The following is a 26,930-nucleotide window of genomic DNA, read 5'->3' on the forward strand; positions in this document are numbered from 1 at the left end:
TTTGTATGTTGATGGAATAAACTTGATAAACAGGTTTATTTATTTTAGTTTTAAAATAATTTTTTTTACTTTAGGATGGTTTTAGATTTACAGAATAGCCAAGACAGTACAAAAAGCTCCCATATACTAGTTTCCCCTACTACTAACATCTTACATTTATGTTATATTTATCTCAATTAATGTACAAATATTGAGATGTTATTAACTGAAGTCCATACTTGATTGATTGTGACTTCCTTCATTTTTACCTAGCACCTTTTAAAGTTCCAGAATGTCACCACATTACATCGAGATGTCACGTCTCCTTCTACCTCACTTGGCGGTGACAGTTTTCCAGAGCCTGGCAGTTTTTGAGGGACTTGACAGTTTTGAGGGGAATTTGTCAAATATCTTTGTAGAATGCTCCTCAGGTGGGAGTTAGCTAATATTTCTCTCATGATAAGATTGGCCTATGTGTTTTTAGGAGAAAGACCACTCAAGCTAAGTTCCATTTTCATCCATCCTATTAAGGGTACACACTATCACCCTAACGTATCAAAATGGCTGTTAACCTTGATCACTCGGCTGAGCTAGTCAGAGTTTCCCAGGATAAAGTTCCTACACTGTATTCTTTGGAAGAAAGTTCCCAGGCTCCGTGTGTGCTTAAGGAAGAATATGTTATGCTTCACGTCCTTGTGGATGAAGTATCTACATAAGTTATTTGGAATGACTTCACATGGGAAATTTGTCCATTCTCTCCCATTTATTGAGTTACTTAATCATCTATATATACCAATATGGACCAACATTTATTACAGACTATGGATTATGATCTAACTCCACTTTATTTGTTGCTCAGATTATGCTTCAGTCAGCTGCTGTATTGTCTTGACTTACCCTCATGATTTTAAGTTGTAAAGTATTTCCTTACCTTCGGGCACTGTTAAGATGCTTCAGGCTCATCTTCTTGTGTATTTCCTGCTGCAATCCCATAATCCCACTCGCTTCTCTGGGACCCCCGGCTCCTTTGGGTGGAGAAGCATTGATGTTCAAAACCAACATGTAGCACTTGTTCTCCAGGGTGCCTTGGCTCTGGTTTCCTTCATCTGACAGAGCAAGGAAATACATGTGTACATAGTAATCGGTGTACACACACTTATCTATAAATATTCCTGTGTGTAACCATCTGCAGCTATATTAAGCTAGATATGAATTCACACCAATGCTTCCAACTCCGATCTGTCGCCACCTGCATCCTTTGGCCTCCTCTCCTTGTTTATCACCCCTCCCACTCCAGCAATGAGAAGAAAGCTGGCTCCCATCCACTGACTTAATGGTTCAACTCTGCATCTGTGTATAGCTGTTTTCATTTGTTTTTTATGTTTTTGCTCAGTTTATTTTTTTTAACGTCATGTAAGATCATAGTTTCAAAGTCAAAACTACAAAGCAAAGTATACTCGGAGAACTCTAGCTTCAGCTCACTGCCTCCCTCTAGTCTCTCCCTTTCAATATGGAGGACCATTTTTAGGAGTTGATCACTGATTCTTTCATTGTTTCATCTTGAAAACAGAAGCCACTATGCACTAATATTCATATCCCACTTTCTTCCACAAGTGGCAGTCTACCTTACACACTGTCCTAGGGGAACGCTTCTTCCTTCTGTGAACAGCCAGAGTGTTGAGCAAGCAGGACTTTGGAATATAATCCTTTGTTTTGCTTTGTTCACTTAGTAGTAGATCCTGGAGCCCATGCAAAGCAGTTTGTAATAATCCTTCCTCATTCCTCCCAAGCGTGTTTTTCTGTGATCTGCCATCATTACTCAAGCAGGCGTCTATAGATTGACTTGGTTTTCTTTTTCATCCTGAGTCTTTTCCTCTTTCAAACAGCGGTACAATGAATGGCTTTGCGCATGCCTCATTTTGCATTTGGGGGAGCGTGGTCAGTGTGTCTTTGGGGTAGATTCTCAGAGGAGGTATTGCTGGGCCAAAAGAAATGTACATGAGTACTGCTAGACACGGCCTTGTTCCTTGCTAGAAGGGTTGTACTGCCTTTTTGCGTTCCTATCTGCAGTGGATGAGCAGGGCTGGCTCTTCACAGCCTTGTTATCAGGGTGTGCTGGGTTTTGTCTATTTGACAGGTAGCAACAGCTCCCCCAACACCCCCCTTTTTAATTTCTTTGCATGTCTCTTACCTATATTTAAGCGTCATTTACATTTCTTACTCTGTGAAATACCTGTGATGTCTTCCTGCACTCATGTTGGCAAGTCACTTCCCTGGTGAACGCAAGAAGAACTTGAGACGCAGGTCCTTACCCTCAAGGGAATGTGCAGGAGCTTACCTACATGACATGCCCTAGTGACAGTAGGGAGACAAACAGCACAAGCTCAGGACGTGAAGCCCTTGCCGGAGCTGAAAGGCTTTGGTAGGTTTGGGAACAGAGACAGCCGTGAAGTACCTAGGGACAGGGTTCCAGAGGAGGAGGAGGAGTTTGAGCTTGGACGTGAAGGACTCGGGGAGTGGCATAAGCAGGGAAAAAGAGGACAGGGTGGTCTGGCCAAGTAGGCTGCAAGAATATAGAACTATATCATTACAGTCTCGGAAACGCACAGAGGCAGTTCTACCCTGTCCTACAGGATTGCTATGTGTTGGAATCTGCTTGATGGTCGAGAGCGTTTTGGAGGAGCAGAGACAGTAAGCTTGGCTGTCAGGATCATGGGCCCGGGGCAAATGCTTGGGAATTCCCATGATCATGTCACCAATCTTTTATTAATTTCAGAGTCTTCATCTGTAAAATGGAAATAATATTACTTATCCCAAAAGGTGGTTGTGAGGATCGAAAAATATATTCCCTTGCAAACTAAACATCCAATCAATGCTAACATTTATCACAAAGCACAGAAGACCACCTGGCTGATGCCCAATGTTATATTTGAAATGGTAGGCGGCTCCATAGAAAATTACAGAGGAGACCTGTCACTGAGGACATGAAACTCTAGACTTAGCAGTTGGGATTTAATCTGAACGTCAAGAGGGAGGCAGTAAAGGGAGCATGACTGAGTGAAAGCTTCTTCCATGTCTAGACAACCAGAGAGTTGAGCGAGCAGGACCCTTGCGATGCAGTCAGAAGGACGCTCTATTAGACCCCGCTGTCCCTTTAACACGGGGCCGCCATTTCTTATGCAGAGTCCATTTCCATCGCAATAATAGTCTTAATTCAATAATTAATAGTGACCAGGAGTATGCGATAATCAGAATTTCAAAGTGAGCCTTCTGTCAGTGGGACAGAGAGAGAGGGCGTGACCTCATGCTCCCTCCAGCTTTCACTTGTCACCCTTCCAGCTCACCGGGCTGTCCCGCTTGGAGGAGGTTGGAGGAATGAGCAACCACGGGAGCAGGAAACGTCTTACTTGGCTGGTTCTGTTTCGTGTGTGTGTGTGTGTGTGTGTGTGTTTTGTTTCTTGGAAAGTCCCATTGGGAGCATTCAGCACTCCCTGTGTTACGGGTGATGTAATTTCTCCTGAAGGAGTCTCTCCTGAGCCTCAGTTTTAAAGCTGCCCACTCCATGCAGACCTCAAGGTATTCTCTTGGGCAGAATGAACACAGGATCAAATGGCTCCAACCCACCATGTCCATGTGATGGAGCCCAGCATTCCTTGTCCCCAGAAACTCCACGTGTGGCCACCAGCGCAACTAGTCAGTCTCTCTGTGCCTTTTAGAGTCTCTGGGCAGCCAACGAGACACCAGCCTATGATACCTTGATAGCTACTAAAGCCCTACATGGAGTTTTCACACACACACACACACACACACACACACACACACACACGATACCATGCTGAAGCCCTCTGTCCCTGCCTGAGGTAGAGGGGGAAGTGCCCTACCCCCTACTCCTCTTCCTTGGGAGGAATGGGATTCACCATCAGGAGACACGTTGTCCTTTATCCCGATCTCTCCATCTACATTTCCAACTCTCGCTTCCACCGCAGATGTGAGCCAAGGATTGAAGGGTCTTCTCAGTGGCTGCATTTGGAATGTTTTCTTGGTGGCATTTTAAAACCTGTAGCATCTATTATGTTCTTGCCATAGCAAAACAGAGACGGAAGAGTTTAGTGTCAGCCTCCTGCTGATATCCTTCCCCAGCACAGAGCGCAGTGCCTAACTCTCGGTGCGTAAGGAGCAGTGTGGCGGGAAGATTGATGTAGCTAAAGGTCACACGATGAACTGGCATGGAGTGAGAGGCTGCAGGCAGAAAGATGAGTTTGGGGTCTGTGCAGTTCTACAGAAGTAAGTAAAATTGCTTAGCAAACTAGGGATATTTAGCTCAGAGAGGATAAAATTTACAAGTACATAGTAATTCTCCTCAACATAGGTAAAGAACAGGACTATCCCTTAGCAAAGAGGGCAGATTAAATGATTTTTTTAAAAAAATTAGTTTTCTTGGGACATAATCCACATATCATACATTCAATAGTTCAGTCATATCAAGGAGAGTTATACAATCATGACCACAATCAATTTTAGCAGACTCAATTCATTTTGTTCAAAAGGAAGAACTATGATGAATGAGTAAACGTTGCAGAGAAACCGAGCTGGACTCAATACAGGTATTTTCTAATGTGAATGGCATGACAGCCTGTCCTTGCAGGGAGGCCCCGACAGTATTAGTGTGCAAACAGAGATTTGATTCTCTCAGTCCACCAACCACACACCTACCCCACACGTCCCCATTTCAGGAAATGACATCGCAATCCACTCATTGCTTAGGTGCAAACTTAGGACGCATCCTTTATCTTTTCTTTTGCTTTATTCCCACACTCAACCCATCAACAAACACATTTCTCCCTCCAAAACATGTTTAGCATGTTGTCTGCCTACTTGTTTCCAGCTACCCAGTCCTAGCTCACTGCAAGCCAACGCCACCACCTCTCAACTGGACTGCCGCACTCTCTCCTAATTGTTCTCTCTGTGACCACTCTTGAGCCTCGTGGCCAGGATGTGGCATACAATAGCCAGGGTGATCTTGTAAAACAACTAACAACAAAGCATTATATCACTGTCCTTCTTAAAACCTTGATAAATTACTCCTGACAGGAGAATGGATGCATCTGAACTACAGTGTTGGCAAAGAATACTGAATATACTATGGACTGCCAGAAGGTGCCCTGCTGGTGCAATGATTACACATGGGGCTGAGGTCCTCCTGGTTGGAAGTTCGAGACCACTAGCAGTTCCTCGGGAGGAAGACTGGGCTTTCGACTCCCGTAAGCAAGTACATTCTTGGAAACCCGTAGGGGGAGTCATTTTGAGTCAGCATTGACTCGATGGCAGTGAGTTGTTTTGTTTATGAACTGCCAGAAGAACAACCGAATCTTTCTTGAAGGAGGTCTTGTGGAATGCTCCTTAGAAAGGAGGATTTGGCATGAGACTTCATCTTACGTACTTTGGACGTGTTATCAGGGGAGACCTGTCCCTGGAGAAGGACATCACGCTTGGTAAAATAGAACATCAGTGACAAATAGGAACTTCCTCAATGAGCTGGATGGACACGGTGGCTCCGACAGTGGACTCAAACACAGCACTGATTCTGAGCATGGTTCAGCCCAGACAGTCCGACAGTGGACTCAAACACAGCACTGATTCTGAGCATGGTTCAGCCCAGACAGTCCGACAGTGGACTCAAACACAGCACTGATTCTGAGCATGGTTCAGCCCAGACAGTCCGACAGTGGACTCAAACACAGCACTGATTCTGAGCATGGTTCAGCCCAGACAGTCCGACAGTGGACTCAAACACAGCACTGATTCTGAGCATGGTTCAGCCCAGACAGTCCGACAGTGGACTCAAACACAGCACTGATTCTGAGCATGGTTCAGCCCAGACAGTCCGACAGTGGACTCAAACACAGCACTGATTCTGAGCATGGTTCAGCCCAGACAGTCCGACAGTGGACTCAAACACAGCACTGATTCTGAGCATGGTTCAGCCCAGACAGTCCGACAGTGGACTCAAACACAGCACTGATTCTGAGCATGGTTCAGCCCAGACAGTCCGACAGTGGACTCAAACACAGCACTGATTCTGAGCATGGTTCAGCCCAGACAGTCCGACAGTGGACTCAAACACAGCACTGATTCTGAGCATGGTTCAGCCCAGACAGTCCGACAGTGGACTCAAACACAGCACTGATTCTGAGCATGGTTCAGCCCAGACAGTCCGACAGTGGACTCAAACACAGCACTGATTCTGAGCATGGTTCAGCCCAGACAGTCCGACAGTGGACTCAAACACAGCACTGATTCTGAGCATGGTTCAGCCCAGACAGTCCGACAGTGGACTCAAACACAGCACTGATTCTGAGCATGGTTCAGCCCAGACAGTCCGACAGTGGACTCAAACACAGCACTGATTCTGAGCATGGTTCAGCCCAGACAGTCCGACAGTGGACTCAAACACAGCACTGATTCTGAGCATGGTTCAGCCCAGACAGTCCGACAGTGGACTCAAACACAGCACTGATTCTGAGCATGGTTCAGCCCAGACAGTCCGACAGTGGACTCAAACACAGCACTGATTCTGAGCATGGTTCAGCCCAGACAGTCCGACAGTGGACTCAAACACAGCACTGATTCTGAGCATGGTTCAGCCCAGACAGTCCGACAGTGGACTCAAACACAGCACTGATTCTGAGCATGGTTCAGCCCAGACAGTCCGACAGTGGACTCAAACTCAGCACTGATTCTGAGCATGGTTCAGCCCAGACAGTCCGACAGTGGACTCAAACACAGCACTGATTCTGAGCATGGTTCAGCCCAGACAGTCCGACAGTGGACTCAAACACAGCACTGATTCTGAGCATGGTTCAGCCCAGACAGTCCGACAGTGGACTCAAACACAGCACTGATTCTGAGCATGGTTCAGCCCAGACAGTCCGACAGTGGACTCAAACACAGCACTGATTCTGAGCATGGTTCAGCCCAGACAGTCCGACAGTGGACTCAAACACAGCACTGATTCTGAGCATGGTTCAGCCCAGACAGTCCGACAGTGGACTCAAACACAGCACTGATTCTGAGCATGGTTCAGCCCAGACAGTCCGACAGTGGACTCAAACACAGCACTGATTCTGAGCATGGTTCAGCCCAGACAGTCCGACAGTGGACTCAAACACAGCACTGATTCTGAGCATGGTTCAGCCCAGACAGTCCGACAGTGGACTCAAACACAGCACTGATTCTGAGCATGGTTCAGCCCAGACAGTCCGACAGTGGACTCAAACACAGCACTGATTCTGAGCATGGTTCAGCCCAGACAGTCCGACAGTGGACTCAAACACAGCACTGATTCTGAGCATGGTTCAGCCCAGACAGTCCGACAGTGGACTCAAACACAGCACTGATTCTGAGCATGGTTCAGCCCAGACAGTCCGACAGTGGACTCAAACACAGCACTGATTCTGAGCATGGTTCAGCCCAGACAGTCCGACAGTGGACTCAAACACAGCACTGATTCTGAGCATGGTTCAGCCCAGACAGTCCGACAGTGGACTCAAACACAGCACTGATTCTGAGCATGGTTCAGCCCAGACAGTCCGACAGTGGACTCAAACACAGCACTGATTCTGAGCATGGTTCAGCCCAGACAGTCCGACAGTGGACTCAAACACAGCACTGATTCTGAGCATGGTTCAGCCCAGACAGTCCGACAGTGGACTCAAACACAGCACTGATTCTGAGCATGGTTCAGCCCAGACAGTCCGACAGTGGACTCAAACACAGCACTGATTCTGAGCATGGTTCAGCCCAGACAGTCCGACAGTGGACTCAAACACAGCACTGATTCTGAGCATGGTTCAGCCCAGACAGTCCGACAGTGGACTCAAACACAGCACTGATTCTGAGCATGGTTCAGCCCAGACAGTCCGACAGTGGACTCAAACACAGCACTGATTCTGAGCATGGTTCAGCCCAGACAGTCCGACAGTGGACTCAAACACAGCACTGATTCTGAGCATGGTTCAGCCCAGACAGTCCGACAGTGGACTCAAACACAGCACTGATTCTGAGCATGGTTCAGCCCAGACAGTCCGACAGTGGACTCAAACACAGCACTGATTCTGAGCATGGTTCAGCCCAGACAGTCCGACAGTGGACTCAAACACAGCACTGATTCTGAGCATGGTTCAGCCCAGACAGTCCGACAGTGGACTCAAACACAGCACTGATTCTGAGCATGGTTCAGCCCAGACAGTCCGACAGTGGACTCAAACACAGCACTGATTCTGAGCATGGTTCAGCCCAGACAGTCCGACAGTGGACTCAAACACAGCACTGATTCTGAGCATGGTTCAGCCCAGACAGTCCGACAGTGGACTCAAACACAGCACTGATTCTGAGCATGGTTCAGCCCAGACAGTCCGACAGTGGACTCAAACACAGCACTGATTCTGAGCATGGTTCAGCCCAGACAGTCCGACAGTGGACTCAAACACAGCACTGATTCTGAGCATGGTTCAGCCCAGACAGTCCGACAGTGGACTCAAACACAGCACTGATTCTGAGCATGGTTCAGCCCAGACAGTCCGACAGTGGACTCAAACACAGCACTGATTCTGAGCATGGTTCAGCCCAGACAGTCCGACAGTGGACTCAAACACAGCACTGATTCTGAGCATGGTTCAGCCCAGACAGTCCGACAGTGGACTCAAACACAGCACTGATTCTGAGCATGGTTCAGCCCAGACAGTCCGACAGTGGACTCAAACACAGCACTGATTCTGAGCATGGTTCAGCCCAGACAGTCCGACAGTGGACTCAAACTCAGCACTGATTCTGAGCATGGTTCAGCCCAGACAGTCCGACAGTGGACTCAAACACAGCACTGATTCTGAGCATGGTTCAGCCCAGACAGTCCGACAGTGGACTCAAACACAGCACTGATTCTGAGCATGGTTCAGCCCAGACAGTCCGACAGTGGACTCAAACACAGCACTGATTCTGAGCATGGTTCAGCCCAGACAGTCCGACAGTGGACTCAAACACAGCACTGATTCTGAGCATGGTTCAGCCCAGACAGTCCGACAGTGGACTCAAACACAGCACTGATTCTGAGCATGGTTCAGCCCAGACAGTCCGACAGTGGACTCAAACACAGCACTGATTCTGAGCATGGTTCAGCCCAGACAGTCCGACAGTGGACTCAAACACAGCACTGATTCTGAGCATGGTTCAGCCCAGACAGTCCGACAGTGGACTCAAACACAGCACTGATTCTGAGCATGGTTCAGCCCAGACAGTCCGACAGTGGACTCAAACACAGCACTGATTCTGAGCATGGTTCAGCCCAGACAGTCCGACAGTGGACTCAAACACAGCACTGATTCTGAGCATGGTTCAGCCCAGACAGTCCGACAGTGGACTCAAACACAGCACTGATTCTGAGCATGGTTCAGCCCAGACAGTCCGACAGTGGACTCAAACACAGCACTGATTCTGAGCATGGTTCAGCCCAGACAGTCCGACAGTGGACTCAAACACAGCACTGATTCTGAGCATGGTTCAGCCCAGACAGTCCGACAGTGGACTCAAACACAGCACTGATTCTGAGCATGGTTCAGCCCAGACAGTCCGACAGTGGACTCAAACACAGCACTGATTCTGAGCATGGTTCAGCCCAGACAGTCCGACAGTGGACTCAAACACAGCACTGATTCTGAGCATGGTTCAGCCCAGACAGTCCGACAGTGGACTCAAACACAGCACTGATTCTGAGCATGGTTCAGCCCAGACAGTCCGACAGTGGACTCAAACACAGCACTGATTCTGAGCATGGTTCAGCCCAGACAGTCCGACAGTGGACTCAAACACAGCACTGATTCTGAGCATGGTTCAGCCCAGACAGTCCGACAGTGGACTCAAACACAGCACTGATTCTGAGCATGGTTCAGCCCAGACAGTCCGACAGTGGACTCAAACACAGCACTGATTCTGAGCATGGTTCAGCCCAGACAGTCCGACAGTGGACTCAAACACAGCACTGATTCTGAGCATGGTTCAGCCCAGACAGTCCGACAGTGGACTCAAACACAGCACTGATTCTGAGCATGGTTCAGCCCAGACAGTCCGACAGTGGACTCAAACACAGCACTGATTCTGAGCATGGTTCAGCCCAGACAGTGTGGCGTTCTCTTGACCATAGGGTTTCTGGGAGTCTGCAGCCCGAACTGACAACAGCAACATGTTTCTCCCTGAACTGACAGTGAATCTAAACTCCTCAGCCTAGTCTTGAGAAAGCATCCTCTGGGCGGGCTCTCGTCTGCGGTTTTACCGCTCTCTTCTTACCTCACTTCACTCAAGCCACCAGCCTCTTGGTTCCCAAGCAAGCCTGGCTCATTTCCACATAAGGCCCTTGTACCAGCTGTCCCTTGCCTGGATTGTCCCTGCAGCTTAGCATGATTGGCTGCTCTAGTCATCTAGATCAGAACCGATCGGTCACTTTCTCAGGAAGTTCTTCCCTGAACACGTGTTTCCAGAAGAATGACATTCAATCTTCTCCACTGTCACTTTCTGCTGTCTTATTGTGAGTTCAGCTCCCTGCTTGCAACTTATCTCTACCTAAGCTTATTCTATTACTTATTTATACAGTATCTCAGACATTTATTGCTCTCCCACTTGATGAGAGCAGGGACCTGGCCTTCTTCGCCCACTATCTTCCCAGTATACAGAAAAGGTTCTCCATAAATATTTGGTGAACGAAGGAATAATTGAATGAGCTACGCCCCAGATGTTAGAGGAGTCTAGTGAGTGAGGAAGGTGGGGTGAAGCCTCTGAGCTTGCGTCTGAGTTGGTGAGTGAGTCGATGGGGTGAAGAGGGCACACTGATAAGCCATGCTTGGAAGATCAGTTGTTAAGATAAATGACGCGTGGAGGACCAGGGCCAGTGAAAGAGGCTCCACGGTTGGACCCTTTGTTGAATTGTTATTGCCGCCTGCCTTGCGCCTTCTTCATGATCATTACGTGCTGAGAAGGTGGGGAGGGCCATCTTTTTCCTTTCTTTTGTGGTATTTCTCAACCTGTCTCTGGTTTTTGTTGTTTTCCCATCTAGTAGAAGTTTACTTATTTATTTTTAAATAGTTTTATTGGGGGCTCTCAGAGCTCTTAAACATTCCATACATCAATTGTTCACGCAGATTTGTCCATATGTTGCCATCATCCTTTTCTAAACATTTACTTTCTATTTGAACCCTGGGTATCAGCTCCTCTTTGTTCACTATTTATTGTGCTCCTCCTGTCACTGGTTTTTAAAAATTGGAGATTTCATGGCGTTCCCGTTGGGATGTAGGAATTCTGAGTGGTATATGCAGATCTGCCTAGGTGTTCCACCTTGGCACACAGGGTGTGTGTGCCCCACTTCTCCTCGTGTGCGGACCCACGCACAGACTGGGCAGAGGGCAGCAGCGGCTGGGACAGGGTGCAGGGGCAGGCAGCTAAGACTCCATCCCAGGGCGTAAGCAGGAGGTGGGCCTGCAGCTGAGCTGAGATTCCCAGCTCCCGGCACTGGCTGGCACTTGCTTCATAGTCTCACTGCACTTCACTCACAAAACGTAAGTCCAAACATTGTAAAAACGTTTAAGATGGTAAAACTGTCAAGGTCTCATCTGAGAGAGGCCTCTGTGGGACTGTACTGGTCACACACCCACGGAAGACCAATCACTAGAAAAGAGCATCACAATCGATCAATTACAGCAGTGGTTCTCAGCCTTCCTAATGCCGCCCCCCTTTCACACAGTTCCTCACGTTGTGGTGACCACCCCCCCCCGCCCCAACCATAAAATTATTTTCGTTGCTACTTCATCACTGTCATTTTGCTACTGTTATGAATTGGGTGACCCCTGTGAAAGGGTCATTCGACCCCCCAAAGGGGTCGCGACCCACAGGTTGAGAACCCATGAATTAGAGCATCAGGAAACGCACTGACACAATAGCCACAGCGACATAGCACCCACCATGAAGCGGACCCAGCATGGGGCGAGGCTTAATTCTAATCTACAGAAGGTTGCCTTGAGTTGAAGCCAACCAAGTGACAAGGAGCAACATCATCTCCAAATTCTCTCCATCCTCATCTGTGTATCTTTCTTCATTGTTTAACTCCATTTGTTTTCTAAAATTGCATCTGTTTATTTTCTGGCTCTCCTACTAGAAGTCAAGCTCCTTGAGGACAGAGATCTTGTCTGCTTTGCTCACTGATCCATACATGTTTGTTGAATGAATGAATGAAGATTCACAGACTCCCTTCACACACCGGGCGTACCCCTGGTTACCCTTCACCTCACCTCATGAGACCATCAAGCATTTTTCATAACATTCACCTGAGCAGGGTTTGTTGCAAGTGAACTACAGAAGAATTGATGTTTCCACATCTTTCCTAAATCCTTGTTTTCATCTTTCAAAAGAGATTAAAAATGGAAGTACTTATCCACGCGGGGGAAGAATAACAAGGCCGATCATCTAACTTTGTGTGCTGAGCTTCACTGGTACTTCAGCAGACAAGCCCCATATAATGAGCTCTCTTGAACTTGATCCATGGGGTCACCTGGCTCAATTGTGCTCTCTCCTACACTGTCGCCGGAAGCTCAGGGTCAGATTCAGGAAGGTTTACTCTGCTGGAAGCCGACTCTCAGCACATTGCACCTCCATTGTAGTCTGTCTAGGAGCAGAAGTACTTATTCACAGCTCCGGCTCCCACCTGCACTGGGAATCTTTGGGGGAAAGGCTCACAGTCACCACCCATCTTCCCACCCTTTCTTCTTTGCTTAGGTCAATGGTTTCTCCTTTTATTCTGAGCTGATACATCATGTCTTCGGGGAAGCTTCCCCCCAATGCCCAAACCAGATGCCCATCACACATACTCACAGCACCTGTACATTTCCATCAACAGCTGCGGTTTCAATGAATTACTTAATGGTGTGATTCTGTCTTTAATGACCAACTCCCCTACCAGGCTGTAATTCCTTGAGGGAATGCAGTGCCTTCCTCATCCCCGTAGGTTGCTCTATCCCCTGACAAAGAGGAGGAAATATTTGATGAGTGACCGTGAAGCCCTGGTGTCTTGTGGGAGTGTATGATAGAAACTCCACATAGGGAACTTGTTGAAATATATTGGAAAAATATTTTTTATCCCATCCTTTACCTTGTTTACAATGAGGAGGGTTTTTTTTTCTTCTTGTTATCAAGACAGAAAATAACTTAGATAATTAATCTCCTTCCCAAAGACAAGTCCTTCTTGACTGGAAGAGGAAACCCATTGTCATCGAGGTGGTTCTGGTTCACAGTAACCAGCTAGAGTAGAATGATCCCCGACCATGTCTACGGTTGTAATCTTCTTCTTCTTCCCTTAAAGAATGTTGTTTTATTATTTTGAAAGCCTGTGCTTTTTATAGAAGCAGACGTCCCCATCTCTCTTCCTTAGAGCGGTTGGTGGGTCTGAACCCCTGAATTTCCTAATCGCTGCCTAGCACTTACTCACGGTACCATTTCTTCTCTCCTATCCTCACTTTTGCCATGCTTCTTCCCAAAGTAGAAGATCCGGTTATCAAACCATCTGCAGGCAATACATAAGCCATACCTCAGAAGCACGTAAACTCGAGGGTTGACTTGGGTTAGGTCATTCCTCCCCCTATTTGTACCATCTCTACTTCCCTCCACAGTGTGCCGTATTCTGTCCTATTAGCTAGGGCCAGGCTTTATAGCCCATAAAATAATTATGTCCCAGCTTTAGAGTTATTTGACACTGAAAGTAATTATAGGCAGACTTCTGAGACAAAAACCTAATTCCTCTCTGGTTTCTCCTAGCGGAGTGAAGACGCTGGTGTTGAGGGTTCCAGTGAAACTGAAGGTGGTAAGTTGTGTTGTGCGGAAGGAGAACTCATTCTTTGCCAAGGTAGCGGTGTTTTTCTCCTCTCACACACAAAATCAATAGTGACAAATGGCCAGGCTGGAAACCAGGCCTGGGCTCCCAGTGTCCAGGCGCTGGGTTAAGTCCTAGTTGAAGATTTACCGTTATTTGGTAAGACCTACTATTTCTGCAGGTCTTCTATGTTTTACTCTGTTGATTCTCTATCTAGCAATAATGGAATATGGGAGCGATCCGTGATGTATGCCATCAACAACATCAAGGATAGAGGTGAACATGTTTCTGAAGTGTTGAGTCGTTGTCTGTCAGGCGTGGAGTGTCCCCAGGCCAAGTGCTGAAGAAGCTGCTGTCATCATCACTGCGGTGCCTTGTTGGCTGCACCCCTTTTCCCCCTGGCTTCACCTTTGTCCCCCATTCCCTGGTGTGACGTTTATCACTGCATGCCTTGCCAAGTGGCTCTGTGGAGAAACTGCACTCTAGGAAGTGTAATTTATGTCCTTAATATTGTTAACGGTGTGACATCCTACACACGATTACAACCAATTAGGCAGCAGCTGTAATGCAAATTCACACAGACACCTTATTTTTGCTTGACTTCCAATTTTATCAAGGTAGAATGAATCACTCCCTTCATCAAATGCAATTGTGTCCCTATTTGTTTTCTTTCTAAGATATAGAACCCAGTTCCTGTGCCTCTCAAAGGCTCCTGCAACCGTTTTTCCCTCACTCGACATGCTAGGGATGGAAGCAGAGAGGCGAGGTTCCAGGGCCTTGGAGGTGGTAGCTGGTGAAGAGAGAGGTTGAATCTGCACTCCTGGCAGAACAGGGAGACTTCAGTCAACACCATTAGCCTTGTTTTGGCTGCTCCCTGAAGGTGCCAGCCCAGTCCATTGACAATAAGAATGTAATATGCTTTGGACTGCAGCTGGGTCCAAAATGAAAAGCATTGATGTGAAAATCAGTGATGCTAAGTCCTGTTTATGAATCAAGCTCAGGTTTCAAGGACATTTCCTCCCCACTCTAACCAATTGGCCGGCAGCATGTCCGTGAAGACAGCCATGCACCATTTCGTTGGTGCAGGACTCATCAAGAACTGCCACTATTGAACACCCTCATGAGCTCTTTCTCCGCAGACCTGCACGTGGTTGTTTCATCCCTCTGCTGCCTGTATCCTTGGACTCTGGGAAAGAACCAATTCTGTGTCTCCATCAACTTTAAAGCATAGTGCCAAGCACTAAACACACACACACACACACACACACACGAATAAGGTATTCAAATGTAAATCACGTACTTTTATTAATGAGCAGATAGTACCTCTGAAGGTTGTTCTTAGAAAATATTTTATTATGAAGACTTTTGAAAATACACAAAGCTAAAAATATTACAATGAACACTAATTTGCGCACCCTCTCTCTTTGAGGACTAACATGCACCTGACTCAAGTCACGGTATTTTTAGTCACCACACATATGCTTATGAAAGTTGGATAATGAGCAAGGGAGACACGATTTTTGGTGTGAGCAAAGAATATTAAATATACCATGAACTGTTAGGACAAACAGATCTGTCTTGGAAGGACAGCCAGACTGCTCCTTGGAAGTAAGAATGGCGAGACTTTGGTTCGTGTACTTTGGACATGTTATCAAGTGAGACCAGTCCCTGGGAAGCACATCATGTTTGGTAAAGTGGAGGGGCAGCGAAACAGAGGAGGCCCCTCAACGAGATGGCTTGACACAGTGGCTGCATCCATGGCTCCAACAGAAGAACAATGGTGCAGATGGTACAAGACTGGGCAGTGTTCTGTTCTGTGAGTCAGAACCAAGTGGGTAACACCTATCAATAACAACAGTACAACTAAGACCATTATATAACTATACCATATATGACTATTATCCAAACTTACCCACCAACCACTAGAGTCAAAGATGAAGAAATTTAAGATTTTACCAACTTCTGTAATCTGAATTTGATCAAACATGCAATCAGTATGCACTGATAATTATTGGTGAATGGAATTTTAAAGTTAGGAACAATGAAGAATGCTGAATGGTTTGAAAATATGGTGTGCTAGTAAACTAGGGAAACAAATCCACAGAAACTCATATGTATAAGAGAGAGTTTTATATAAAGGGTAAGTATACATTCAGAAAGCACCCCAACCCAGTGCTGCCCAAGCCCATATGTCCAACATTAGCCCATATGTTCAACACCAATCTACAAAGTCCTCCTACATCTCACAAAACACGTGCAATGATGCCGACTGCAGGAGGAAAGCCAAATCAGTGTTGTGTATATAAGCAACTCAGTGCTGGCAGGGGTCGCCACACGACTGCTCCAGCACCCAGGACTGCATCGGGGTAGGTCCGTGTGGTTTCTCCTTAGGGATATCTGGAAGGAAGTGAGCTTGCCAGTTGAAGCAGGGAACTGGCTAAGGCAGCTGCACCTTGGTCTGACCATCAGAAAGCAAGAGACCTGAGAATTAGAAAGGTTAGGCTCACTGAGCTGTTTATCTCTCCTCCCTTCAATTAATTCCACATGTGTTTATAGGTCAGGTTGGCACAATAAACTTTAACTATCTCATATGGCCTTCAGGATAAAAATGACATAAAGATTACATGATAGAACTTTGTAAGACCAAAACTTATTATTGCAAATACCTTTTTGCAACAACATAAATAGTTTCTATACATTTGGACTTTTCCAGACAGGATACAAAGAAATCAAATAAATTATATTTGTGGAAAAAGATAAAGGCAAAACTTAGTATCATCAGTCAAAACAAGGCCAAGGTCCAGTTGTGAAACAGAATATCAATTGTTTATATGCAAGTTCAAGTTGCATATGAAGTAAATAAAAACAAGTCCATAGAAGTGGAAATATAGCTTTGAGTACATACTACCTAATTTAGAGGCCATCTCAAGAATAGATTTAGTGCACTGATTTATACTACAAACAAGTAAGTTTTGCTGAAGATAATTCAAAAATGATTGCTGCAGCACATCAGTAGGGACCAGCTAGAAATTCAAACCAGATTCAGAAGAGGAGTATGTAGAATGAGATAGATCATTGCTGATGTCAGACAGACCTTAAATGAAAACAGCGAGTTTTATTGACTCTGCAAAGGCATTCAGCTCTGCAGATCACAAATTACTGATGGCATTGCGAAGAATGGGATTCCAGAACACTTGTACATAGACAAGGAGACAGTGGTTTGAATGGAATATGGAGATCCTGAGAAGTTTAAAATTAGGAGAAGTGCTGCACCCTTTCACCACACGTATTCAGTCCATGTGCTGAGCCAATAATCCGAGCAGCTGGACTATATGAAGGAAAACATGCTATGAATATTGGAGGGAGACTCATTCAACAGCCTTCGACAAGTAGATGAAACCACCTTGCTCAACATGAAAAGCACTTGAAGCACCCATTGACGAAGTTAAGAAACTGTAGCCTTCTACTCCAGCAAAAAGTCATAGTCCCAGATACCCGTGGGGTAGTTCTCTCGCCCCACAGGGTTGCTAAGGGTCAGAATCGACTCGATGACCGTGAGTTTGGTTTTTTTGGTTTTAGTAGGGATTACACCTCCGCATGAAGAAAACAAAAGTCTTCACAACAGAACCAATGCACAACATCATGAATAACAGAGAACGAGGGACGTGCTCAAGGGTTCAGTGTAATTTCATTATTAATCAACCTCATGGAAGCAACAGTTAGGAAATCAAGTGATGTACGGCATTGGGCAAATCTGATGCCAGTGGGCTCTATAAAGTGTTAAAAGCAGAAACATCGCTTGAAGAAACACAAAGAAACCTATGACAGAGGCCATCTTCAACCTCTAAGCAACCTTGGCTCCAGGCTCATGACTAAAGAGGCTCTGTTCCAAGCTCTGGTGCATTCAATTGGCACCTATGCGTGGGATAGCTGCATAATTAATAAGAAAGACAACTTGATGCCTTTCATTTATGGTGTTAATGAAGCATATTGAACAAACCACGGACTGCCAGAAGAACCAATCGATGTTGGTAGAAGTACAGCCAGAATGTTCTTTAGAATGGGGAATGGTGAACTTTGTCTCACGTACGTTGTAATGTGGTATTAGGAGGGACGGGTGCTTTGAGAAGGACGTCATTCTTGGTGAAGCGGAGGGTCAGTGCAGAGTAGGAAAACTTTCCATGAGATGGATTGACACAGTGGCTTCAACGATGGGTCTAAGCGTAGCAATGGTTGTAAGGATGCTGCGGGACCAGGCAGTGTAGTACACAGAGTGGTCATAGGTGAGAATTAGCGGGTTGGTACACAGCCACATGGCAGTGTGCACTACCAGTGGGAGACCTGTTTTCCACTAAATCCCAGAGGTGAAAATATAGGTGAGCAATATCTGTCCCACAGACCACGAATGTTTCTCTTGCTGTCTAAGGACTTGGAAACTGTTGTTGTAAAAGCATTTTATTTTACACCAACCGCTGACTCACATGCAGTTGTCAAAAGTACTGTAGAGCGATCTCTCTCCCTGTCACCCAGGTTTCTCCAGGGTGCACATCTTGCCCCGTCACAGCAGCCTCTCAGAACTTGAAGGTGGATGTTGAGGCAATCCAAGGATCTCGCTCAGATGTCACCAGAGCTGCACGCCTTTCTGTGTATTGGCTCCGTTCTCTGTCTTTTATCCCATGTGTAGATTTGTGTGACCACAGTCAAGCTACAGAATAGTTGCTGGGCCATATGCATGCAGATGCATGGGCCATGCGTGTTTGTTTTTTAAATCATTTCATTGGGGCTCATACAGCTCTTATCACAATCCATCCATCCATCCATGTGTCAAGCACATTTGTACATTCATTGCCCTCTTCATTCTCAAAACATTTGGGGACATGCATGTTTTGTAAGAAACCACCAAACTGTGTTCCAGAGGGGTTCCGTCATTTCATATTCCCACGAGCCATTGCACAAACCATTTTATTTAGATCAATTCCAGCATTTGGTGTTACCACTGTTTTCTGTGTCAGTCACTCTGACATGAATGCAGTAGCAAATGATGCCTCCTGCTTATCTCAAAGCGCCACCAGCTCTGCTGCTTACCTGGTTGCAGATCTTTTAGAATTTTGAATCCTAATGGAAAAGCTCATTTTTGTTCTAGTATAAAAGGTCACTATAAAAAAATGTGTAAAACACATGTATTTCCCTGGTGATCCCCCTCTGGCCCCAGACCAGGGGTGTGATTAGTCTTGCTATTGGGCAGAAGGCATTGGAAAGGGGATGATTGTAGATGCAGGTAGGTTAAAATGTAACACTTTATCATTTGATCTCCCTTTTGACTCTTTTCAAATTTGTTCTAGTTTTTACTATTTTCTGGTCAATTGAGGTTTTTCTCTGGTTTACTTTGTGATCGCTGCTGTTTGTTTTTTTTGGGGGGGTGTAGAAATATGTTTTTGTACATTAAAGCCAGGATGGGTAACTCTATAGAGACAATAACTGGATTAATGGTTTCTTGGGGGAATGGCAGGGTGAGTTGGGGGTGGGAAAATGAGAAGCTAATAATTATGAATACAAGAAAGAAGAAAATGTTCTAAAATTGATTGTAGTGATAGTTATACAACTCTTTTTAATATGGTCGAATTATTGAATTATATGATATGTAAACAATATGCCAATAAAACCATTAAAATGTGCAAAACAGATCATTATAACATTATAAAAAGTAATATGAAAATCACCCATTGTTTCCCCATCCAGAGATAACTTCTGCCAACAGGTTGACACATACATCTTTCTGGTCTGTTTTCTTCATATATATGTGTGTGTGTCTAGCTGTGTATGTTTTTAAACTGGAAGCCTATGACAGAGGACAACTTCAATCTCTAAGCGCCTTCGGGCCCCAGCGCTAATCATTCTAGACATCTAGGAATCACAGTGAGGTCTTTGGGTTGGACTTTATTGTTAGCATAATAATACCTCCGGCCAGCCCTCAGGAATGTCTCATCGGTCTCCCGCGCGTCCAATGCGCTGGTGAGTGCCTCAGTCACCTTAATAACAAGCACAGCCTTAGAAGCACATACCTGGCTTTTACACTGGGCTGTGTGTTTGGAGAGCTTTCTCTCGGAGGAATTTAATATCAGGATGTCAGTGGCAAGATAGGGGAGTAGACAGACAGCTGCATTGAAATCTAGAATATGAAATAAAAGAATCTTGGGTTCTTTGTCATCGTTTTTTAACTTGAGTCCCCTCCTCTTCCCTACCCTGAATAACCTTGGCTGAATAAAATATCTCCTTACTGGAATGGTGTTTCCTTGTAGGAATGAACATTTCTACGTCTCCAGTGACAACATGGAAAGTTGACGAGACAATCTCGACACATAGTTAGTGAAAAGATAACCCAGTGTGAAAATGTTGGTATTTTAGTTTTCTGAAAAAGACAATCAGTCTGGAGGAAGAAAAAAATTGACTTTGAAGGTGTGGTGCACTATGTGGTCCTGCCACAGTCCCGGATGAGGGAGATTGGATTATAAGTAGACCTCTGAGAACAACTCACTCACTCACTCACTCACTCACTCACTCACTCACTCACTCACTCACTGCCATTGAGTTGATTCTGACCCATGACTGTAACTCTTTATGGGAGGAAAAAGCCTCTTATGGAGCAGCTGGTGGTTTTGAACTACTGACTTTGTGCTTATCAACCCCGTGTGTAACCCCTATGCCATCGCACACATTCAAAGTGGCATGATGGCCACCATCTCGGAGCAGGGCACAGCTGTTTGCTTACTACCAGGCCAAAGTACCTCGGGCAACAGATTCGGTTGTTAGGCGAAGCCTATGCGCCCTATTTACCCTGGCAATTGCTGAACCATTTTGATCCTGTTCACCGCCCCAAATTATCCTGCAGGTGTGGGTGGGAGGAGCTCATGATGGGTCTTTGAGTGTGATTTTATAATTCTTTCATCCCCAAACTTCCTCCCATTGAATCAGTTCTGGTTCACAGCAATCCCAGGGGGTGCAGGAGAATGGTCCCTTTGGCTTTCGGAGACTTTTAAATCTTTACAGGTACAAACGGCTTCATCGTTCTCCCTCAGAGTGATTGTGAGTGTGAACCTCTAACCTTGTGTTTAGCAACTCAATACACTGCACTCCCAATTCACAGCCATTGAGTTGATTTCAACTCATAGTGACCCTGTAGGACTAGGTAGAAGAACTGTCCCTATGGGCTTCTGAGACTATAATTCTTTATGGGAAGAAGAAAGCCTTTCTCCCTTGGAGAGGCTGGTGGTTTCAAACTTCTGACCTTGTGATTAGCAGTCCAAACGAGTAACTCACTATGCCAGGAGTACTTCCTCATTATTTTCTGTATCAATGGATCTCAACCTTCCTAAATACCGCAACTCTTTAATACAGTTCCTCATGTTGTGGTGAGCCCCCCAACCATTAAATTATTTTTGTTGCTACTTTATAACTGTAATTTTGCTACGGTTATGAATTGGGTGACCCCTGTTAAAGGTTTGTTCGACCCCAAAGGGGTTGCGACCCACAGGTTGAGAACCGCTGCTCTAGGTGGTCTGATTTTCTTATTCCAGTGGAGATTCTGTTCCTTTCAGCAAAATCCTAGAAACTCCAAGAAAAGGGCCCATTCTCTTTTCCCCAATTACACTTTCTGAGGGATGTCAGGAAAGTTACCTGTGAAAGCTCAGCCACCTTCATGTACCCCAAGCGATTTCTGGGACAATATGATTTGTTCAATCTTAATGTCAGCCTATATTTCTTAAAAGAGTACTTAAACGTGTATACTTATAAGTGTCTTTTCATCTTCAAAGCACTTTACAGTATTGACTAATTAAACCTCAGCAACACCCTTGATTAACTCCTTTTTATAACTGTGGGAAGAGAGGCACGGGTGAGAATAAAGAATGCCCTTGGCCGTAATGGAATTCACATTCTAAGGTGAAGTTAGAATTTAAAATTTCCTGTCTCCACCTTTGATGATGGACCAGCAGACCAGTCTCCTGCCTGACATGTGGGGAGAAGAAGATTGTTTGGCCATTTCATCCCTTACATTCTTTTAATAACAGCCTTTTCCCCAAATCCGCATAATCTCTCCCATGCTCTGTACAATTCCTTCCTTATGGCATTATGCCACACATTTATTTATTCAGGTCTTAAATCAAAGGTATGATTGGAAAACTGAACAAAACACCCAATTGTTCTGGTTCCACTCAGCTCTCCTGCATCTCCCCGTTGGAGTCTATTCTTAGAGAGACTGCCTGTCCAGGAGTCCAAGGTAAGCCAGCTTTAGCTGGCAATGTCCCCAAAGAGTTCTTTCCATATGTGCAGGCAGAAAGCTAAGCAGTAATTCAAAGACAGAAAGGGGTCAGCTGTAACCATTCTCACAGCTACCAGGCAGAAAACTCATTGTCCATTTCATCCTCAACACTGTTTCCCAATCTTTCTCACGTTGGAGGAGTCACTGGAAATGTGCAATTTACGGGCAGTTGTTCCAGCCAGGTGAGATTCTCGCGGACAGGTATCAGAGTGTCCCTGAATGAGGCACCCTGGGCCTTGGGAGGTTCTCGGAGGCTGGGTGGAGTGGGAGTGGTGGGAGCGGGCATCGGCGTGCCTAGGCAGACCAACACTTGACAGAGACGAAGCACCTGTAAGGACCTTCGAACGAACTTTACTTTGCTGGACTTGATAGCCTCGGTACATTTCAAATAGGATTATTGTTGCAGCAAGGAGGGTCTTGCATTCTGGGCGGGGCAAATTGTTGATACGATCGGCTGTTAACCGAAGCGTTGGAGATTTGACTCCATCCGGGGATGCCTTAGGAGAAAGTCATGGAAAACTCCTTTTTAACAAAATCAGTCTTCGACAGCCCGGCAAAACACAGTTCTTTCGTGACATGTACACTGGGTGGCTATGAATAAGAGCCGACGGGATGGAAACTGATGAAGATGAGGACCTTACATCAAAACCCAGTCCAGAATTAGGTGGTACTCAGAGGTTGTGTAGCTAACTCCCGCTTCCATTCCCTCGGATCGCATACTCTGCCTCAACCCACCTCCCAAACTCAGAGGCAGTTGCTTAAGTAGCAGAGCAAAGGCTTTCTCACAGAACACCTGCGTTTGAGTTTGGACGTTGCCATCTACTGAGGATGCGATCAGTTAACCTGGCTGCGTTGTGGTGTCCTCACTTTAAAATGGGATGCTAATAACATTTTGTCTTAATGTTGGGGAACAAAATGAACATATGTTGGTATTTTGGAGAGATTTACTTATTTTACTTATTAATATTTATTGAGTCTTTGTCATGTGACATCCATCCTCATGTGACATCCATTGAGGGCATCAGGTGGAAAGGATAGTTTTATTAAGTGAATAATATTCATATTATTCTTACTTAGCTTCCAACAACCCTATGAGATCAATGCTATTATTATATACTTTTTACAGATGAGGAAACTGAGGCCTAACCTTACTCATCTAATAAGTGAAACAACCAAATTCAGTCTGTCCAGACCTCTGTTATCTTTGATCTCTTGTGCATGTCCTTTCAGATGCCCTTCAATCCTCTCAACTGTAACAAGTCTCAAACAATATTATTTGTCCCCTGATTATATGCTTTCTGTTAACTTCTCTATCTAAATTATCACTTACCCCACTTTGAAATCTCAGAGTCATCAATAGCTTTCTAGCTGAGGAATTATCCTGGCCATTCAATTTCACCCTCAAGAAAGATTTCTATCTTTCCCTTCTAATTCCCTTTGTTTCTGCGGTAGATAGGACCCTTGCAGTGCAGTTAAATACTTAATATGCCCCTGGTATTCATAGTCCTCTATTTTGTAATGTATTTTAAATCCTAGCCTCCACACCTGTGGCTATAGTCTGTGTTAAAACAAGGACTAACTTCCTACCTTAAGCTGCTCTCTTAATAGGCCACTGCCAGCTGTCTGCTAAATTGAGAAAAGCAGAAGGCTGGGGTCCTGGAACTGGCTGAGATTAGACTTGGCCTTCCTAAGATGCACAGAAGTGGTCAGTATGTCCTCTATCTGACCTTTTGACATCAAATGATAAAAATCACTCTTCCATCAGTGTGCCCTGCAGGTTGACAAGATGCCATCTTGGTGACATACTCTTCCCTACTGCGCAAGTGGAAAAGACCAGGGCTGAATCATCCAATGATGGACACCAATCGAACACCAGTTAAAAGTCCTACAAGATTCTTGGCCCAGGACTAAAGTGGCCATCTTGACACTGTGTGCTCCTTTACCTGGCTAAGCAAGCAAGACTTTCCTTCGCTTTCAGAAGTTCCACGTCTGTAGCTGCACAGAGCAACGTTGGCAATGTTTGCTTTCTTGTGTTGAGTCCTGCATGCATCTGATTTGCCTCTCCCTGACCTCTGGTTCTTGGGAATTGAACCAACAGCCTGTTGCCTATTCACCAGTCTCCACAGCCTTGTGAATCATTTGTCTGATTTGGTGTAACATGCATCCTCCAGATGAATGTCAGTATGTCAGATGTGGAATCTGTCCGCCTCCACACCAGGTGAGTCGTTCGCTGGGTGGTTCTTTCTAGAGTTCTGTGGAGCACTGTATTGAACTGCAGAGCACTGGACACGAGGGAGAATATTGAGGGATGGAAGGGTGAGTGATATCTGGGATAGTGGAGGGATAAAGTATTTTGGGAAAGTTGAATATTTGAGATATCTTTCACCTCCACCTCACTGAAACCAACCTTGTACTGATCCTTCTAAAAGAAATTATTTTTTTTACAACCCTTGTTCCCCAAAGCTGAATTGTGCAATAGTTTCCCATTGGCTTTCCTAACTTCCATCCATCCTGCATTAACTACCTGTTAAAAAGTCCTAAAATATCATTTCAGATGGAACTCCCTTGGTCAAATATGCTTAGTTGTATCTATTGCCTATGGGATAAAGTCCATGCTTGGTGCTCTTGGCCCTCCCTAGTCTGGACCTTCTAAGCCTTGTCTCCATGACTCCCTTGTGTTAGCCATCCTTTTCTATACGCTACATGCCCTATGCTTTCTTGCCATTGCTGTTTAGCTCATGATGTCTCGCTTTACCTCTACATCCTTCCTTCTGTCTACTGAACTATGGCTCTCCAAGACCCAAATCAGATCCTTCCTTGACTTCCTTAACCAAAACGAATATTTCTCTTCTAAATAAGTAAGACTACCCCTCACTCACCTCTGTTTACTCCCACACATTGCTAGGTGATTCCCACAAATCATGTGTACAAGTGGACTTCAAAAGGTAGGAAAAAATGGAATTAAAAGACAATGAAGATGTCCCATGAAATGTTTAAGCTCCCTCATATATCTTATCTCATCTTTTTAAAGGTTAAAAATATAGGTAAGGAAACATATCCTATCTTATTGTCTCCCACAAAACACCAAATAAATGCCTTCTGTGAGCCAAGTGCTGTGCTGCGTTCTGAGTAACACCAAGATCAATAAGACACATTACAGAACTCACTGACTAGTCATAGAGATCAATCTGTGAATGAACATCACAATCTGGTGTGAAAGGAGTTAGGAGAGGGTAGACCCCAAGGGTTCTGGGGGTACAGAAAAAAGATCACTAATAACTCCCTAGAAAAATCAGGAAAGCCTTACAAAGGAAGTGACCCAGGAGCAGATTCTTGAAGGATGAATAAGAGATGGACGTTCTCTAGGCAGAGAGAGTGAAGAGTTTTCAAGAAACAGAAAAAATACACATGTACAAAGGCCCAGCAGGATATAGAGTACTCATGAGGCTAGATTAGGTGAGAAGGGAAAATATGTGGAAAAGAACACCAGAAGAGGCTGGAAAAATAGGTACTATCCAGAGTATAAGTATTAGCAGAGTACACAGCTGCTAATCTAGAGACTGGAGGTCTGAGTCCACCCAGAGGCACCAAGAGAAAAGGCCCTCGTCATCAATCTACTTTCCAAGGATGAGCCACTGAAACCCCTGGAGAGCCCAGTTCTCCTCTGACCCACACGAAGTCACTAGGAGCCATGCAACTGGTGTGTGTGTGTGTGTGTGTGTGTGTGTGTGTGTGATGCAAAGGAGATGGGAATTGCTCCTACAAGATAGGTAGGAAGCTATGAGAAACTTGTGAGCAAGGAAGGGATGTGGTCAGATTAGTGTTTTAGAAAACTAACCCTAGTAGAAGCAAAGAAATAAATTGCAGTCAGGAGATTATTGAAGAAGAGGCAGCAAAAGAATCTAGAGCCTGAATAAATTAGGACAATAGAAAAAGAGACATGTAGTGATGTGTGATCGCACAGGATCAACAGGAGTTGGGAAACTGCTGGGAGAGCTGAGTGAGAGAGAATGAAGAAATGAGATGACTGAGAATGTTCACGACCCTGTCCATCACAGCAGAGGGAACAGAGGTGAAAAGGTAAGTTGTTTGGGAGTATTTCTAATGTTGTTGCCTTGGCTATTCTCTGGATGAGGTAAGGAATGCGACTAGTGGTTTGTTGGTATTTTTAGATGCCATCGAGTTGGTTCGTACTCATAGTGGTTATATGTACAACAGAACGAAACACTGCCTGGTTCCACAAAATCTTCACGGTTATTGTTATGCTTGCCACCATTGTTGTAGCCTTTCTGTTAATCCATCTCCTTGAGAGTCCTTCTCTTTTTCACTGATCCTATGCTCTACCGAGTATGTTAGACTGAGTTAGCTAGAGAAGAAAAAACAGTGAGACAGACACACACACGTAGGTGTGCATGTGGACATTTATATCCAGAAAGTAGTTTATAAAATTGTAGAAGTGATTAAGCCCCATCTGGTTCAAGTCTGTGTCAGATGTTAAGCTGGGGGCGTTTCCTGGCTTGCATGGTTGCTGGACTGGGAAACAAGGTAGCAGGAGGATGAAACAGGAAGTTGGAGGATGAAACAAGAAGATGGAGCAGGATGACAAAACTGGAAGATCATGGCTCTTGGAAGCAGAGGCTGATTGACAGGTCATGTTAGGGTCCTATGATTCCCAAAGTTGTAAAGCAATATGGCAGGCCATTGGTTTAAGACCAGAGAAGTGGAAGTCGA

Source organism: Tenrec ecaudatus, chromosome 1 (genome assembly GCF_050624435.1).
Source record: "Tenrec ecaudatus isolate mTenEca1 chromosome 1, mTenEca1.hap1, whole genome shotgun sequence".
NCBI classification, from domain to species: domain Eukaryota; kingdom Metazoa; phylum Chordata; class Mammalia; order Afrosoricida; family Tenrecidae; genus Tenrec; species Tenrec ecaudatus.